Genomic DNA, 18,926 nt, shown 5'->3' with positions numbered 1-18,926 from the left:
CCAAAGCCATATTGAAACATTGCAGCCATTAGTAAGTACCATATGCTTTTAGTGCTCCTTTGTTATTTGGGTGTTCACCTCCAGTTACTTGTTTATTTTTTGAGTCCACCCTTTTGATTCCACTGCCTTTTATTTCTATCCCTTAGACCATTCAGCCCATAAAAAGATTAAGTAGTACTTCAGTAGAAGTGTGTAAATTGGCAAAAGGCAGTTGAGCATGCAACAACTTTCCATCACTTTTACATCTTGGATGAGGTTCACTTCACTAACAGTTTAATTGAATCTAATAAAATTAATCACGCTGCGGGGAGCTGACTGAGCAAAGCAGTGACAGTGAGTTTTGCTAAGAAGGTATGGAAACAAATGTGGCCTGAGCAGGATTTTGTTACTGAGACAGAGTGGGCCTCAATCTGCAAGACCTGGATGGTAAGTAAGCATGTGACTGTCATTTAGAGAGGATTTAAGTGGGTTGTACAAGCAAAAGGCTTTTGAGTTGTTAAAAGGCCACTGAGTGAGTACAGGGAATTTGGTCTGAACAGTGGTTTGCTTGAAACTACTTTTTTGTTTGAGTTTCCAGTCTTCATTTGGCAGGACAGTGCAGATCTCTGTTATGTGGAAATCGTATTTGGGAATTTTTGGAAACTGAGTGTCCAGGGTAACCTCAGGTCTCTCCAGGGACACTATGCACTATAATAGAGGAGGAAGTGTCTTGGACCACACATTAGAGGTGATCACCTCACAGCTAGAGAGAAATAGTGTAGCAGAGGAAAGTAAACGGTTGACCTTTCCATGATAATGCATGCAATTCATGAGGATTGAAGAGAGACATAAAAATGCATCTCTCCCTTCTACTTCTGTAAATCAAGCGCATTAAAACGATAGTGCAAAGTCATCAAATCCTTATTGAAATCATGAATATTAGCAATGCTGTACTAATAAACTTTACTGTTGAGCATCAATAATTTAATACAGTTTAAAATTTTTCTTTTGAGCACCCTTATTAAGATCAGCTATCTGATGATCAAGTACCTGATAAGATTATAAGTAATATTTTTGTTCCAACATAAGAGTGTTGGGCTGCTTTATCAAAATAGTAAAAGGGCAATTTTTGAACTCCGATTTATGGTCTTGTCCATGTAGTTATATGAAACTGTGATCTGGTATACGTTTTTAAAATAATTTCTTAAGTTTAATGTGGACATTGTACAGGTAATACAATATAGATGTTAATCATCAATCACATAAAAATAAAACGTGTACTTGGACAGCCAAGCGACTCAATATAATCTCAAGCACTCCAAGGACTAAATGACATTTAAAGGTGCACTGTCCTCATAATGTGTACAGGATCAAAAATCCCTGCATGTTAACACAGGGCCAATTAAGGGGCATCCAAAAATAATAGTGGCAGACTGAGTTAACAGGATTAGGTGGAGGCATTGCCAGAAAGTATACAAATGCTCTTCATTGGCATCTTGTGTATGGACATATTTGATTGCTTTTTATGCCTTGTTAAAACTGCATTATACAATAACACTATAACATTAAACACTTGGCTTGATCTGCACTTTTGGTGGAAAGCTAATTTAAGCTTCAGGCTTTCAAACATTTTACAGCTTTTTATTGCATTTTAATTTTGTCATTTTAAATAAAACAATAACATCAACTTTGAAGAGCAATAAATAAGGGATAATACAAAGATCATATAATTCAAATGCTTAAGATGAAATGGTTTAATGGTTTTTTTATTCTATGAAGTGTAATACAATTGCTACCTTACATTCGATCACTGCTTTCTCTGCTAAAAATCCACTGTTCTGGTCTCGTATTACAAGTAACTGAGGGGAGAGTATTCCATTACCTTTACCTCTAATGTTAATGAAGCCAGCCAGCTTGGTTGAACCTGTAGCACTGCTTGTGTTTACCGATGACTGGAGGATTCTGGTGTTTACAGCAGTTAAACAGTACGTTTAACTTGCCTGCAGAAAGCAGAATTGTTTTGCTTACAGGCCAGTCTAGAAAACTAGGAAAAGCTGACCAACTGTTTCAAGAAAGGTCTTATGCAACTTACAGTTCAAAAGCTTGAATATAGGGCATTATGACACATAAAGACAAGGAGTTAGACTGAAAATACAGTGGGACACATGCCTCTCATAATTTAAGCTGCAGATATACTCAACTTTCAATTACTTTTACTGCAGGAGCAAAAAAAAATGAAATACACCAAAGTGCCGTTTGCAATAGTAAACAATTTTACAACACCAAGTTATAGTCCAGCAATTTTATTTTAAATTCACAAGCTTTCGGAGGCTTCCTCCTTCGTCAGGTGAACAATGTGAAAATGGAGATAGATTTAGAAAATACTGAATGGAATGTGAGTGCTGAAGGCATGCGATTTAGGCCTAGATTTTTCCTCTCTTTTCCTGACTGTTTTCAGTTAGATTTGGGATGACTGGAAGAGGAAAATAGGTTGGTGAAGCAATGCACCAAATTCACACTCCTTGACAACGCCCATAAACATTTTCTTCTGGAGGTGAGATCGATGGCTGAGAACACCTGCTCAAATACTGTCAACATATGCAAATCCAATTTAAATTTTGCTGTCATGTCAGACATTCAATTTTCCTCCATTGCTGCCTGTGGCCTGCCTGTTGCTAAGAATGCCAGTATAATATGAAGCGTTCATTATCAGTAAGTGGCTGCTGTTGGGCGTTTCTGGATTTAAAGAGATATTGTAACTGCCATAACTTTGCTGCAGAGTAGTCACTGGGGGTGTTTTTCTATGTGTTTTATTTCATCTAAATCTTGCATTGTTCCTTGTGGGTTTCTATTTTTGCACCCTGAGGCGTTCACCAATGGGACAATGGGCCAACCTTATAGATTCTGGTGTCTTGACAAATCTGGGGCAGCTCTCCAATACAGTCCAGCCAAGGTGTCTCATATTGTTATATTATCATATTGCGAACTCTTAGCAAATGCTCCAGAGGAAGAAGAGTGAGACGTACAAGACTAGTAAGTGAGCAGGCAGCTGAGGCCCTACTTCAGGAGGCAGTAGCACAAGAGAACCTTTTGCCATCTATAAGACATCTGTAGGCAGAGTTCATAAACAACATCGTTTTAGAATCACTGCAGCCACAATCACCATGTTCTTCCTTTTCCACAAACACCAGATCACTCACATACACATATTTGGCTCTCATCCACAACTATTATGGCTCCCATTTTGCAACTCATTCTCAAATTCACAGATTTTTTAAAATTATGAGACTAAGGAGCTGATGCATGGGCTTAAGCACGGCCTGTCAGCTTAAAAAGCTGAAGGTTTGCAAGTATGAATTTCAAATAAGAGGGTTCAATATCAGGCTGTCAGTTGGCACAAAATGTAAATTCACCTAAAAGTCCTTGAAAATGTGCAGTATATTACATGGTTTCTTCAGTTATGTACATATGAACTGGATGGGTAGACTACCAACAGCTGATTCACATACAATTGCTATAATAATATAAATTAGTCTTCAAATAACCAATTTTGCAGGGTTACGCTCTGCCCCCCGCAAGGATGCCTGAAAAACGGCCAGTGTCGTATTGGTGTCGGCTGATTTTCAGGCACCCCTTGCATATGCTGATGAGGGGCCTAACTCCTGTTTTAAATCCCCTCTGAGAAATTGGGCTGACCTGAGTGGAGCAGGTTTTCCAGGTGTGGACTATCAACTTTTCCAGTTATACAGGGCCTTGGTGAGACCACACCTGGAGTATTGTGTGCAGTTTTGGTCTCCTTACCTAAGAATGGATATACTTGCCATAGAGGGAGTGCAGCGAAGATTCACCAAACTTATTCCTGGGATGGCAGGACTGTCGTATAAGGAGAGATTGGGTCGACTCGGCCTGTATTCACTCGAGTTTAGAAGAATGAGAGGGGATCTCATTGAAACATATAAAATTCTGACAGGGCTAGACAGACTGGATGCAGGAAGGATGTTTCCCCTAGCTGGGAGGACCAGAACAAGGGGTACAGTCTCAGGATACGGGGTAGGATATTTAGGACTGAGATGAGGAGAAATTTCTTCACTCAGAGGGTGGCGATCCTGTGGAATTCTCTACCACAGAAGGCTGTAGAGGCCAAGTCACTGAATATAATTAAGGAGGAGCTAGATGGATTTCTAGACACAAAAGGCATCAAGGGGAATGGGGAGAGTGCGGCAATATGGTATTAAGATAGATGATCAGCCATGATCATATTGAATGGCGGAGCAGGCTCGAAGGGCCAAATGGCCTACTCCTGCTCCTATTTTCTATGTTTCTATGTTTCTAAGTGTGAATGTGGACAAGGAACCAGCCGCCACTGAAAAGTTAAGTGTTAAGTTTACATTTTTGAAAAAAAATTCATGGGGAACCAGGAGCAGGAGTGTACGTGTCAGCTCCACAACACTCCAGATGGCCACTGCCGGTCACGATCAGCCCGCATCCCTCTGTCCTCCTCTCCCCTGACACTTACCTGAGAGCAGCTGCCGGCGAGACAAGCTCACCAAAATTATTGAAATGAGGATCGAGGTCCAACTTTAGGCTGGCCTCGGGCTTACCAGTTGGGCACTCGCTGCCTGCGCACCGCCGATTCTGGGGCAGAAAACGGGCCCAGATGAATTTCTACCCCCATAAATCTTGGGCATTAGATCTGAATATTAAGTATTTGAAGCAATGACAGTTGCATTTTTGGAAGTGAATGTATGATTTATGTTCACACAATGGAGAGATGTTGCAATTACATTTTTGCTGTTTACAGTTGTAAAGCTTCTAATGCTACACTACTGCTTAGGGATATGTTAGTTACTGTTGAACAAAATTACACCTTCATTAAGTATGAAGATTCAGCACTGATGCAAACTGACATTTATTCGCAAACCAGTTATAAAGTAATAGCATTAACAGTGTCAACTGTTACATTTGAGCCAATTCTATCAAAATTATAATGTGACAGAACTATGAATGCATAACTCTTAATATGGAAATGAATATAAATGTTTATTCATGGACATAATAAATACAATGTTGTTTTCTGATGCACGTAATTCAGAGAAACAGTTATTACTTACAATTAAATATGGTAACCAAATATAGCTAACATTTTATTCATGTATCAAAATAGCACTTCTGGGTTAAGTACGAGTCATTAGAAATTACACAATTGCATCATAAGGATGAATGTATTCTGAGAGTATTGAATATAATCTGGTTGAATATTTTTCGTATTATTAGTTGTTAAACTATTACCTCACCAGTGCTCAGTTTGGGTTCTGCCAGAACCTCATCACAGTCTTAATCCAGACATGAATAAAAGAACTGAATGCCAGTAGAGAGGTGAGAATAGCTACCCTCAATGTCAAGTCAGCATTGGACCAAGTATGGTACCAAGGAGCTATGGCAAAACTGGAAGTCAATGAAGGACAAAGGGAAAACCCTCCCAAGGCTGAAGTCATGCTTGAGGCAAAGGAAAATTCTCACAGTTGTCAGAAACCAGTCATTACAGCTCCAAGACATCACTGCTTCAGCGAAACATCCTCGGCTCAAACATCTCCAGCTACTTCATTAATGAACGTCCCTCTGTCACAAGGTTAGGAATGGAGCTGTTTGCTGATGATGCCACAGTGTTCAGCTCCATTCACAACTCCTCTGATAATGAAGCAGCCCATGCCAGCCTACAACAGGACCTGGATAACATCCGGACTTGGGCTGACAAGTGGCAGGTAATATTTGCAGCGCATAGGTGCTAAGTAAAGATTATTTCAAACAAGGGAAAACCCAGCCGCCTCCCCTTGACCTTCAATAGCATCACTATTGCTGAGTTTCCTGCCATCAATATATTGGAGGTCACTCTTGATCAGAAGCTGAACTGGGCCAGCCATATACTGACTTGGACTTATATTGCCGTGCCTTCAAGGTACCATGGCTATAAGAACTGCATGAGGTTGGGTACACTGCAATGAGTGGTTTACCTCCTGACTACTTAATGCCTCTCCACCATCCATAAGGCTCAATTCAGGAGTGTTATGGAATACTCACCACTTGCCTGAATGGGTGCAGCTGCAATAACACTCAAAAAGCTTGACATCACCCAGGACAGAGCAGTTTATTTGATTGGTGCCCCTGCCACCGAACTCAGTATCCACAACCCTCCACTTGGGGCTGTATGCTGGGGCTGCAGTATGCATGACCTGCAGGATGCACTACAGTAATTCACCAAGGCAACATAGACAGCACCTCCCTCCCCTGTGACCTCTACCACCAGAACAACAGCAGCAGTTGTGGGAACACCATCACCTCCAAGTCACACACCATCCTGACTTGGAGTTATATCACTGTTCCTTCAAGGCTACTGGGTCAGTATCCTGGAATTCCATAACTTATACCATTATGGGAGCACCATCACCACAAGAACCGCAGCGATTCAAGGAGAAGGCCCATCACCACCTTCTCAGGGCAAATAGGGTTGGGCAATAAATGCACTTTCCTGTCTTTTCTATGGTCCAAAAACAAATTTAAAATGTTCTTTCCATGCCATTGTGCAAAATTATAGATGTAATCTTTTTAATCATGTAATGTGAGATAATGTAGGTGACTGAAAATCTGGTGCTCATAACAATTTGAAATGGCATCCAAGGTGTAATTAAATAAGCTCTTTTAAAGTGAGTGTTGTCAGTAATGGAGAAAGCTTTTGTTTCGCCTTTGTAGTGAATGTCAGTAACACTTTATCAAATAAATTGTGGTAGTCAGTGCTAGTGCTATGTCTTCCCAATCAGCACCCCAAAAGGATCTTTAATCCCACTTCTCTGCACTGATGAGATGGATTCGCTCCATTTGCAATCCAAATTAAACAACCAGTTAGCACAGTATACTTAGGCTATCTCCAAACCCGGCCCATCAGCATATACAATATATTACTGCAATCACACTTCACTGAGAAATATGAGAATTAGTCACAAGAATTAAATAAGGATAATGTTCTGTAATTTCTCATAGATTTGAAAATAAAAGTCCAACGGATAAGAATGCTGTAAATAATTATACTGCGATGGATTTTGAATTAAGAAAAAATCACGGCAGTAAATTATGAATCGTTCAACCAAATGAAGTGCTTCATAGTGAAGAAGAAATTCATTCTTTCCAAATTTTGAGATGTTTATGGAGGTGTTTCTTATTGAACCCGCTAGAGTTGGTAAAATTATTTATTTAACTTCTAATCATCATAAATGTTGTTTAGTGAGAACTGTGACTATTTCAATGGTCCATCAGTGTATTATGATGAGTTTTTAAAGATTGTTCAGTAATGCTAAAAAATATTTTGAATATATTTTCAAATTAGTGATTTGTCTTTAATGTTTGCCTCCCTATAAGCAACCATTGCTGTCATTCCCCCATACTCCCAACAGCAGATGTTTGTAAGTGAATGTCACAGCTGTTAGAAATTGTTCTGAAAAATGTGACAGGAGGAAGATTTATTTTCTGCATTTAGAGTACTTTCTGCAAGGAATATGTGAACTTTTCAGGGAATGGAGAGCGCAGATTAGAATTTATTCCTTGGGTTAAATAGATGATAGTGTCATGTTGTGCATTGCTTTATGATTGGCTAGCGGGAATTGGCCTGTTCATCTAATGACTTTATAATGGATGCACTGATACTAATACATCAGTCTAATGTGTCAACCTGCTACTAGAAGCAAAGTAATTTGTAAAATATAGTTTGTTTCAGCTTGAAGTTATTAAATTATTGAAGCCTCTAGGATAAAAGAAGACCAGACTATTTAAAAATTGCCAAACAGATACCTTACTTTTAAGTTATTATCTGAAGTAGATCGTTATCAGCATCATAGACAGCTACCACTTTGTCTTTAAGGTGACTTTTTAAATTCTGGTAAGTTTTATTAATTCTAAATGATCCTTTTTCTAAATATTTTGCATTTGTATGATTATCTATGGAACCCACTTTCATGTACTCACTTAGTAAATTACAGGGATGAGTAAACCAATCTGAAATTGAAGGAATAATTTCAAGAAAAGCTGAAGCAAACTGAATATGAAGCTAAAATCAGGGCCCCGAAACCACCTCACTTATAACTTCCAATATGATAGCACACTAAAATTCAGAAGTCATTATGCTGATTCTGCTGCAACATATCAAGACATTTATCCTAACTCTCACCATTCAACCCAAGCTAAGATTATCTCCTAAAGGCTCAAACTCTCTGTCGAGAATTCAGTGTTCATTATACATGGTCAGGCTCCTCTCTTTTGACTCCCTATTGTTTATTTTTCTTTATTTGTTCTTGAGACATGGACAACAATATTTATTGCCCATCCCAAGTTGCCCTGAGGGCAGTAAGAGTCAAACACATAGTGCGCAACTGGAGTCATCTGTAGGCTGCACCAGGGAGGGGTGGCAGATTCCCTTCCCTGAAGGACATTAGTGCATTACTTTCTGCTGCCAGCCCATAAATTACCACATTTATTGAGTAAAGTTTCAAGACTTGTTTTGGTGAGAATTGAATTCTTGACTTCTGAGCTACCATATCTATTACTGACCATTATCTGCTTGTGGATGCTAGCATGCTACGTTACATCAGATCATGATTAGAATCATGGAAACATAATTTCACAGCACAGGAGGAGGCCATTCAGCCCAATGTGCCTGTGCCAGCAATCTGAAAAAGCTATCCATTTAGTCCTGTTCCCCTGCCCTTTCTCTATACCCTCTTAATTGTTTTTACATTTTCAAATATTTATGTAGCCACAGTCTAGGGTCTTAACAATTCTTATCTCAATTAAAGGTACCCAAAATTACTTGCCCTCACTTCCTAATGGACATTCTGTGATTACACACAAAGGTTTGTAGAAGTTTGGAACTCTCTTCCGCAAACGGCAATTGATACGAGCTCAATTGCTAAATTTAAATCTGAGATAGATAGCTTTTTGGCAACCAAAGGTATTAAGGGTTATGGGCCAAAGGTAGGTATATGAGGCTCGATGTTACCAGGGCTGCGGGTTCGCGGCGGGGGGGCTATTGAGTGCGTGGGTAACGCGCCCGGTGAAATTAGTCAGCCACCCGCGCGATCGCAGCCCAATTGGATCCACTTACCTGGTCTTCCGGGATCCCCACTGCTGATCTGCGTGTCGGGTGGGCTGCGCATGCGCAGTAAGATCTGTCAGCTGGAGGAGCTCTATTTAAAGGGGCAGTCCTCCACTGACAGATGCTGCAACAAATAGAAAAAATTACAGCATGGAGCAGCCCAGGGGGAGGGCTGCTCCCAGTTTAATGATGCCTCACCCAGGTATCATTAGATGGGGTGAGGAGGAGGGGGAGGACAGAGATCTTCCCCCCGGCGGGCGGGAGGAAGCGGCGTGCCTCTGCCACCAAGAAGGCCTGGCTCGAGGTGGCAGAGGAGGTCATCTGCACCACCAACATATCGTCCACCTGAATACAGTGCAGGAGGCGCTCCAATGACCTCAGTGGGTCAGCCAAAGTGAGTACACTTCCTCATTCCCCTACACTCCATCTGCCACATCACCGCCCCCACCCCACATCTCCTTCTGCACTGCCAACACTACTCTGTCACATCACCCCTCATACCCACTCAAACCTCATCCTCATCTTACCTGCACATACTCACCTCGCCAGTACTCATCCCGCCACTACCACTCAACCCAATCCTCATACAATCACATGGCTCTGTCTCATACTCACCCTCTCGTGCATCTCTCTCACGGCCAGCCTCAATCAACCTGCCACTACCTGTGCTGCAGCCACAGGGCATGCATCACATATGTCCAGTAGGCAGCGTAAGGCAAACGTGTCGTGAGCATGAAGGAGATGCACAAGGGTGTTTGAGGGTTTGTCATGGTTGTTACTTATATTGAATTTCTGACCAACTCACATTACATATTATATTGTCACCACTACTGCCATGTCTTCGCAAATCTCGTCTGGTCTGTGCAATAATGCCCTTTCCTGAGGATCACTATGAAGACCCACAACTGATGCCACCCATTGTGTCACTGCAGAGTGGGTGTAGGTGTATTTGCAGGGCTCTTTTGTGCAGACGGCTGAGAGACGTCGGCGATGTCCCCGGTGGCACCCTGGAAGGATGCGGAGGAGAAGTTGTTGAGGGCAGTGGTGACTTTGACAGCGACAGGTAAGAAGATGGTGCTCAGGCTAGCCGGGAGCAGCTCGGCATGAAGGAGGCTGCAGATGTCCACGACTACATGTCGAGTGACTCTGAGCCTCCGTGTGCACTGCTGCTCAGAGAGGTCCAGGAAGCTGAGCCTCGGTCTGTGGACCCTGTGGCGAGGGTAGTGCCCTCTGCGACGCATCTCTCTCTGCGGTAGCCCTCCCTCCTGCTGTACAGGTGGATGTGTCACAGCACTGTGTTGTGGAGCTCCACGTGTCAGAGGTGGACGGCGGGGCTGGTGAGGCTGGTGATGCTGTTCGCCCTCCGAGGAGGTCATGACTGCAGCTACGGCGGCCCCCATCCAGAAGATGTACATCTGAGGGGGTCCGCAAGGTAGGTACATGTCTCTGGACCTCGGGGTAAGTGTGCAAGTTGGTGACTTTGATTGTCATGAGGAGGGTGGTGGAGGCCAAACTTTGTCCCATGTGACAGAGTGGCCTCCTGCAATGAGTGAGGGTCTGCCCCCCTCCCCCCTCTCCCCCCTCCCCCCCTCCCCCCCCCTCCCCCCTCCCCCCCCTCGCCCCCCTCCCCCCCCCCTCGCCCCCCCCCCCCACCCTCCCCCGCCTCGCCCCCCCCCCCCACCTGTCAAATGGAACTTTGCAGCTGCCACATGCTGACAGCTGCAACACGTCCATTTGAACTGGGAGTGTTTCCCCCAGTATGGGGGAAACACTCCTAGTTTTCTATAAAATCCCACCCCTCCTCACATAATCCCTTAATCAGGTCAGCGGGTGCTAAAATGATGCCCATGGAGTTAGATCACAGATCAGCCATGATCTTATCAAATGGCGGAGCAGGCACGAGGGACTGAATGGCCTACTCCTGTTCCTATGTTCCTATGAATTAGCGACATAATATAATTTTTGATGTAATCCCCTGAGGATATGTACGCTCAAATGTTTTCCCTTTTTGTTATTTAAAAATAGCAAAATCTCATGAGATTTTTTACAAAAGAAATGTTGCGATTTCACTGAACCCAGATTGTCTCATTTTTCTGTTCTGTTCCACATTTCTGGTTGTGGGATAGTGTACAGCCCATCCACATGAGAATGGCGAATTTGAGTAGACTGATAACAGCTTTGTCTGATTAAAAGAGAAACATAGGTAATTTTTTTTTATTGAGGCTGTCAAAAATATTAATATATTATTACATAGGAGGTTGAGGGGTGATTTAATTGAGGTGTACAAAATTATAAAGGGCCTAGATAGAGTGGGTAGGAAGGATCTATTTCCCTTAGCAGAGAGGTCAATAACCAGGGGGCATAAATTTAAAGTGATTGGTAGAAGGATTAGAGGGGAGCTGAGGAAAAACATTTTCACCCAGAGTGGTGGGGGTCTGGAACTCACTGCCTGGAAGGGTGGTAGAGGCAGAAACCCTCATCGCATTTAAAAAGTACTTGGATATGCACTTAAGGGGCCATAACCTACAAGGCTACGGACCAAGTGCTGAAAAGTGGGATTAGGCTTAGCGTGGATACAATGGGCCGAATGGCCTCCTTCTGTGCTGTAAATTTTCTATGATTTTATTATTGATTCTGTCCTAATTTTAATGTTAGTGTGTATTTGTTGTGTTGGAAGAAAAGCTTTGCAATTAACTAATTAGGGAAACATAAAAGTGAAGTCATCAAATACTTAGAAAAAAGGCAATTAATCATATTGTGAATGTGGAATGATAATGAGATGCCGTAAAGTATGCTCATACACAATAAAATTATGATTCTGCTGTAATGAGAAAAACACACCAAGCTTTATGCTACTTACTAGAGTTTTAATTGCCACATTTGCTCCTGCTGTGGTATGGTCTACTGTCACACAGTTACGTGATCTGAAAATGGATTCTGTTCATAAGATGCCATGCATGTGTACTTGATATATATAGTCTGCTGGTGTTTATACTGCACCCTCGCCTCCTCCCACTCTAATTACCTCTTTCTACCCTGCCCTTATATCTCTCTATTTCCCTTTCCCTCACGTGTGTATCAAGCCTCCCCTTAGATGTGTCTAATAATGTTAGAAAATAAATGTACATTGAAGAGTAAAAGAGTATTGCCTGCATGAGTTTGCCAACAAGTAATGGAGTTGATGCTCTGAAATGCTGTAACTCCAGCATATTGCATTCTTTCACCAACTGCAAAGTCATTTTCAGTTACTTCAGCACATTTTTTCCAATATGATGGATATGCACAATGTTAGGGGGTGTAACCTGTATATCCTGCATTACATATTATTTACATTTTTAATTTCTTTTCTTTTCCATCTTACTAATTCCCCATTTATAGCTTCTTATCACAGTACAATGTTTTTCCATTTGGGAGGGTGAAGATGTATTTTGGCTCAGTCACTCTCTTCACCATATTTTTGTAGAATAAGAATTATTTCTCCTTCTAGGCAATAAATTCTACACAGCAGACCAACTCAAGATTTATGCAACTCTAAATAAAGAAAGTGTAATGAATGAAGTAGCTACGTTAGTCAACTGGTAAAATATTAATAAAGAAAAAATCAAATAAGGGAAAAGCTTCAAGACATATGTTTTTTGATGTTGAATTAATATGTTTCTCTTAAGCTTACCAAACCAATACAAGTGTGTATTTTTGTCTTTTTTATATATGGATTTGATTTCCAGAACAATCTCACTCATCGCATTATCCCCATTGGTTAAGTTTCGTTCTTTTGCCCACTTCTCTTCTACTTTCATTGTGATTTCAGCTGCTCATGGTATGCTGCTTTTAATTTCAAACCTTTTGGTTTAGAAAATATTTGAGTACATAGATCCTCTCAACCACCCCATTGTTTTGTTCTGCTTTTGTCTTAGGCAGATTTCTACCTTTGTAAATTAAGTCCATTGTTGGTAAGTTTTTCATAGCATAAACATTTCTCTGTATTTACCTTATTTTATTGGGTTTCCTCCAATCCTTTGTTTCAATCATTTTGGAAGCCTTTGAATTCACCTAATTGTTCTTTTTTCCAATTGTACATCCCATAATCCTTTCTCAATGGACAGTTGATCTATATTCTGCCTTTCACAAGATAGATAACAAAACAGTTTTGGATGAAAAGGTCCCCTTTTACCCATTTGATTTCATCCGTTCAGAATGACAACCTTACTGTCTTTCCATTACAGTTTCTTAAATGAGTGCGGTAACCTGGCCTCGGCCATCTGAGTAACCCATTCCAGTCGTGATCACCGTCTGAGTAAAGGCATGCTTTTTGACTTCTTTCCTAAATTTGCTTTTCATAACCTTGAACTAATGCCCTCTTGTCCTGCTGCCCTGCCATAACTGAAAACAGTGTTTTTGGGTTTATTTTCAATGTTCCATTAAATATTGTGTATAATCTTTGTAAGATTCGATTTGAGATGTCTCTTTTTTTAGGCTGAAGAGCCCAAGCTTATTAATTCAATCCTCTTAGTTCATCCCTCTATCACCAGGGATCAAACCTTTTGCTCTATTCTGCACTGCATTTCGGGCAACCAGAATTGCAAGGAGCACTCAAAATATGGCTTCATCAATGTACTATCGAGCTTAATCCTTATCTCTGGTGATTTGAAATATAATCTTTGGAAATATAATCCAGTATCCTATTTCCCTTTTTTTCTTGCTGCCCTATACTCTTTAAATGTGGTGAGCCACGAATCAACTGACATGCCTAGATCTCTTTCAACTATCCCTTTGGCAAGTTCTGTCCCACCCATGGAGTACATGTGCCTCCAATAATTACATTCCAAGATGCAGTACCTTGCATTGTCAACATTGAACTTGTTAATCAGCCCAGGCTGCCTCTAAGTTCACTGTTCTCCCTAGCTTGATGCCAACTGCAAATTTAACTAGTTTGTATTGTAAACCAGAAGCAGGAGGGGTCCCGGCAATGAAGGCCTGTAACCACACTCAATAACTCCCCCCACCCCTCCCACTCCAGTACAAGCACGCCTCCCCACCGACCCCGCTTCTACTTCTGTCCCTTTAGCAAGTTACTAATGCATGTTCATACCTTATCTTGGTACCATTGGCCTTAGCTTGTCATACTGTATCAAACCTTTTGAAAGTCTAGGTACCATTCAATTTATGGTACCAACTCCTCAAAAATTCTAGGAAGTTGGTCAGGCAAGATTACTTCTTCTAAAGTCATGTTAGCTGTCATTTTTAGGTTATTTTTGTATATGTGCTCACCTATTTTATTACTGATTATTGATTCTGTGAATTTTCTTATTATTAACTACAAACAGGTTAAAGGGTTGGTAGTTGCCAAATGTGGGCTTGTATTTTCCAATTATGGCTTTGTCGTCCTTGAATTTGGAAACAACGTTTGACTGTTTCCAGTCTTACAGAACTTATCCAGTGTTCACTGACTTTGTCAAAATGACCATTGACATTTCAGTTTTCCATCTTAATTGTCTCCTTAATCACCCTGGGATACAGTTCATGCATCCCAGTGCATTTATTGTTTTTCACCCCCTTCAGCCTTTCTAGAAACTATATGAATGGTTCTTATTTTTACTTGTGCCATTCCTTCTCTTGGAATAGCGCATATTTATTCGTCACTCCCTTCAGCTTGATTGCCTGTGCTTTTCCACCCAGTCGCTTGAGTTCTGACATAGAGTTCTATAATACTGATATGGGGCTGTGACTGGCCATTTTGGTATGAAATAAATCATTGAGAATCTATTGAAAAAACAACTGAACAGAAAAAGTTACTGCAGAAAGTTGATTATAGTGTTTTCCATTTATTTGAAACTTTCACCTGCACTTGGGGTACTCGACACCGTTGTTATTCAATAATCTTCGGTTTGCAGTCATGAAATCCAGCAGAAGTGGGATCCATATGTTTCTCAGAAATCTGTTGGTAATAATTAACATGCTTGGTACTTCCTAGTATCAATCTCATTTATATTTGAAAAATCATCTGAACAGCTGTGTGAATTAACAACCCACCTTTGTTAATGATTCTGAATTTAGACATTAGCAAGCACAGGTGTTGAAGGGTGGATGGTATCCTCAAAGGATCTATCAAAATGTAAGAACACTTCAATCAGTGAAACATCTAACAGTGGCGACATTTATCAAACTCAGAGCACACATTAATAATTTGACATGTTTTCCATGCCCATCAAGTTCTGATATTTTTATGCCTCATTCATTATACAGAGCATATTTAAATAATTAGTTACTAACTGTTTAGATATCCACTCAATAAATATTTTTCAATTCTACTTGCTCATGATATGAAGTTTGCATGAATGGTCTACAATCAATTTTATGAAACACCCTTTCTGTGTTTAGATTTATAAATCAGACTAAATTCCTTGCCTTGGTTTAGTAGAGAATGGGAAAAGAAAACATTATTAAGAAACACTGAGTGCGGGCTCTACAACTAACTTACCATGACTAAAATATAATCAGAACTTAAAATAAATAGATAAAATAATGGTAGAAACTGATTGGTAATTCATGGTTTTCTAACCTTTTTCAATCAGTAAAGATATTTTCAATCACAGAGTTAATAAAACTATGTAATGTGGGTTTGTTTTTGAAATAATTGTTGCATTATCAGTATGGTGATGTTGGAGTGATAAGTTAAACAACTTTCTCTTTATCTGAAGGTAATGGAACATGTTAGGTGATTCATGGGTACCTGCAACCCTCCAGTACCCCATCCAATTGATAATCTTAAATCTGTGCGCCGAGACAGTGAGCGGTTTCATGGCTGAGCCTGATCCTGGCCTCAACTGATGTCCATGCATGCACATGCCCATCAAGGGTCCTGATCAATTTCCCCCCACCCTCTTCCTAGGGATATAAGGCCATGCCACCATACCTAAGACAAGCGGCTCAACGTAGAACAGAAATTGAACCAGGAACTTTCCCAGTCTGTATAACACACAATACAGTATGTTTATCCATTGAAACATCACAAAGTGTTTTTAACACAGCTCATGATGTCACATAACCTTTGGTTCTGTTTACTATCACATTTTTTCAAACTGTAAGTATTTAATTTATCTTTTATGCTATACAAATGTGACATATGAATTGAATTACCAACTTTGGACCAATGAGGTGTGATAAATTATCCAACTCATAGGGCTCAATTTTAAACTTAAATTGCAGATGCGTTAGGAGTGGAGGGCTGCGAAGATTGCAAAAATGCAGAGCGGGTTCAGAAGCCGGCTCCAACCTGCCGACTTCCGAGTTTCCCACAGATGCACCTGTGTGCACGCGGGCGTCCCGAATCCTGAAGTCCCGCCGGCTTTAATTGCCGACGGGATGATAGTTAAAGAACCAAATTTACCTCATTGAGGTCCTTAAGGCACTTTACTGGTGACATATTAGGTAGTTAGAATGATTTTTAACTTACCTGGGTGGCTTTCCCATGGCTTCACCAGGCATGAAGGGCCAGATCAAGAAAAAATACACAAAATAAATTAAATAAAAAACCATTGCACAAAGTTAAAACACAAAATCAACCTACCTTTCCACCCTGCTCTGACATCCGATGTCTCCCTCTCCGATGTCCCTTTCAGCCCCCGATGTCTCCCTCTCCAATATCACCCTCTTCCCCCCCACGATCTTCGTCTCTCCCCCCCAAGTCCCCCCGATCTTCCCCTCCCTCCCCCTCCCTCCCCTGATCTTCCCCCAAGTCCCCCGATCTTCCCCTCCCTCCCCCAAGTCCCCCGATCTTCCCCTCCCTCCCCCAAGTCCCCCGATCTTCCCCTCCCTCCCCCAAGTCCCCCGATCTTCCCCTCCCTCCCCCAAGTCCCCCGATCTTCCCCTCCCTCCCCCGATCTTCCCCTCCCTCCCCCGATCTTCCCCTCCCTCCCCCAAGTCCCCCGATCTTCCCCTCCCTCCCCCACCCCGATCTTCCTGTCAATCAGGCTGGATGCTGGGCCCAAAACCCAAAAAGAACTTTAATCACCATCAATTACATTGCAATCGCATCGGAAACGGTAAGTTTTTTTTATTCGTGTTTGCCACGTGCACCTTTATCCCCCCCCACCTCTCTGCCAACCTGCCACCATTTCAAAATTGAGCCCATAATGTTGGAAAGCATGCAACCAATTCTCCCTTTGAGTCTGTGGCTTGCTTCTTTCCAACATTATGTGATGAATTGTTTCCCTTACCCAACTCTCTGTTATTAGTCATTCTCTACTTTACTCAATAACAAATGAATAATTATACCTCCCATATAACCTGGCACTGTTCACACCTTCAGGATATAGACCGATTGTGTATGCCCTGCCATGATAAATATAAAGCCTAATTTTGTGACTTACGTGCTGATGTATGGTGTATATATTGGCCAATCAAGTTTCTCACTGAGAAAAATTGTATTATATGGAAGTTAATCGTGTTTTCCTCATCTTGATGTCCATAAAATAACACATCATGGATTAGGTCTGAAGTGACATTGAAAATTGACCTGTTTTAAAATATGAAGCAAATTTTCAGTTTAATTTGTAATTCAAATGATAAATTAATAATTGACTGGTTTTATTTGTTCCTTCCGTCTTTCACCTGATGTATTTTAACACCTGATTTAATTGCAATTTAGATACCTATTAAGAGTAACTGTTCTCATTCGTGCAGCTGTAAGTAATTATAATTGGAAACTAAGTGTACATTAAGTGTTATTTCTTCTGAAGAAAACAGAACCCTTTATTCAAGTTATTTGACATGAATGAAGACAAGCAAATATCTCTCATCAAAATGTGAAAACTTTTGAAAAATAAACCACATAAACTTGATAGCACTCCTCACATAAGAGAATGTCTCAAGACATAATGAGGAGAAAGAGGACATCAATTGTGGACACGAAGATTAAGTTGGAGGATGGATCAAAAACATGATTGAAAAGATAGCTTTTTAAGAGGCTTTTGAAGGAAGTGAGAGAAGAGGTGAGGCATAGGGATTTAGGGAGAATTCCTGACGGCAGAGGCACAAAGCCTGAAAGATTAGTCTTCAGTGAGATAACAAAGGGAGTGGGTAACAAAGAGTAAAACAGAGTAGGAGCAGTGAACGACGTATGCTGGGATATATGCCTGGGGGAGATCACATAGGTAGGAAAGTACAAGGCCATCGTGAGATTTGTAAATAAGGGTTAAGGACCTTGAAATCATTACGCTGGGGAACAGGCAGCTCATGGGATTTGGCCAAGATAATGGTAGTGCACAAAAGGATTTGAGTTGCAGAGTTTGGATTAATTGCAGTTTGTGAAGGGTGGAAGTGGGGAGATTAGTGAGAAGGACATTTAAGAAGTCAATCCTCAATGTGGAAAAGGCATGGCTTAGAGTTTAATTGTTAGAGAAAATGAGGTGAGTGGAGTGTTAGCAAGCAATGCTACTGAGATGGATAAATGCAATCTTAGAAACTGGCCAGAGATGGGAGTATGGCTTAAACTGGACACCAAGTTTGCAGGCCTTCTGTTGCAGGCTAATTGGGCAGCCAGGAAGATGGTTGAAAATATAAAAATATGTATGGAATTTGGATTTCCCTCCTGCCTCAAAGAATGCAACAAAATTAATTAAATATCAATTAATAAGAGCTAATTACTAAAGCAACACTGCTTCCTCATCAGATTTCATTTCTAACTTTTAAAGAGGTTATTCTGTGAATCACCACCATGTAACTCATAAATTATGAGCAATTTATGAGTAAATTGCTCATAATTTACTCATAAATTATGAGCAAATTTATGAGTAAATTTGCTCATAAG

General features: G+C 40.9%; 1 protein-coding gene and 1 long non-coding RNA gene across 6 annotated transcripts in view; one reads left to right on the top strand and one right to left on the bottom strand.

Moving 5' to 3' along the window:
- The window catches only part of thsd7ba (thrombospondin, type I, domain containing 7Ba), a 646,137-nt gene that overhangs the window by 484,164 nt on the left and 143,047 nt on the right, over window positions 1-18,926 (top strand). The window lies entirely within an intron of this gene.
- LOC137323275 (uncharacterized) lies at window positions 13,155-15,222 on the bottom strand. Its single transcript, XR_010963331.1, has 3 exons — window positions 15,149-15,222; window positions 14,958-15,053; window positions 13,155-13,233 (listed from the first exon to the last, which is right to left on the bottom strand). It is a non-coding gene; the product is annotated as an uncharacterized lncRNA (long non-coding RNA).

This window comes from Heptranchias perlo, chromosome 7 (assembly GCF_035084215.1).
Source record: "Heptranchias perlo isolate sHepPer1 chromosome 7, sHepPer1.hap1, whole genome shotgun sequence".
Classification (NCBI taxonomy): domain Eukaryota; kingdom Metazoa; phylum Chordata; class Chondrichthyes; order Hexanchiformes; family Hexanchidae; genus Heptranchias; species Heptranchias perlo.
Note: the sequence above shows the minus strand (reverse complement) of the source record. Positions and strands in the feature narration are given on the sequence as shown.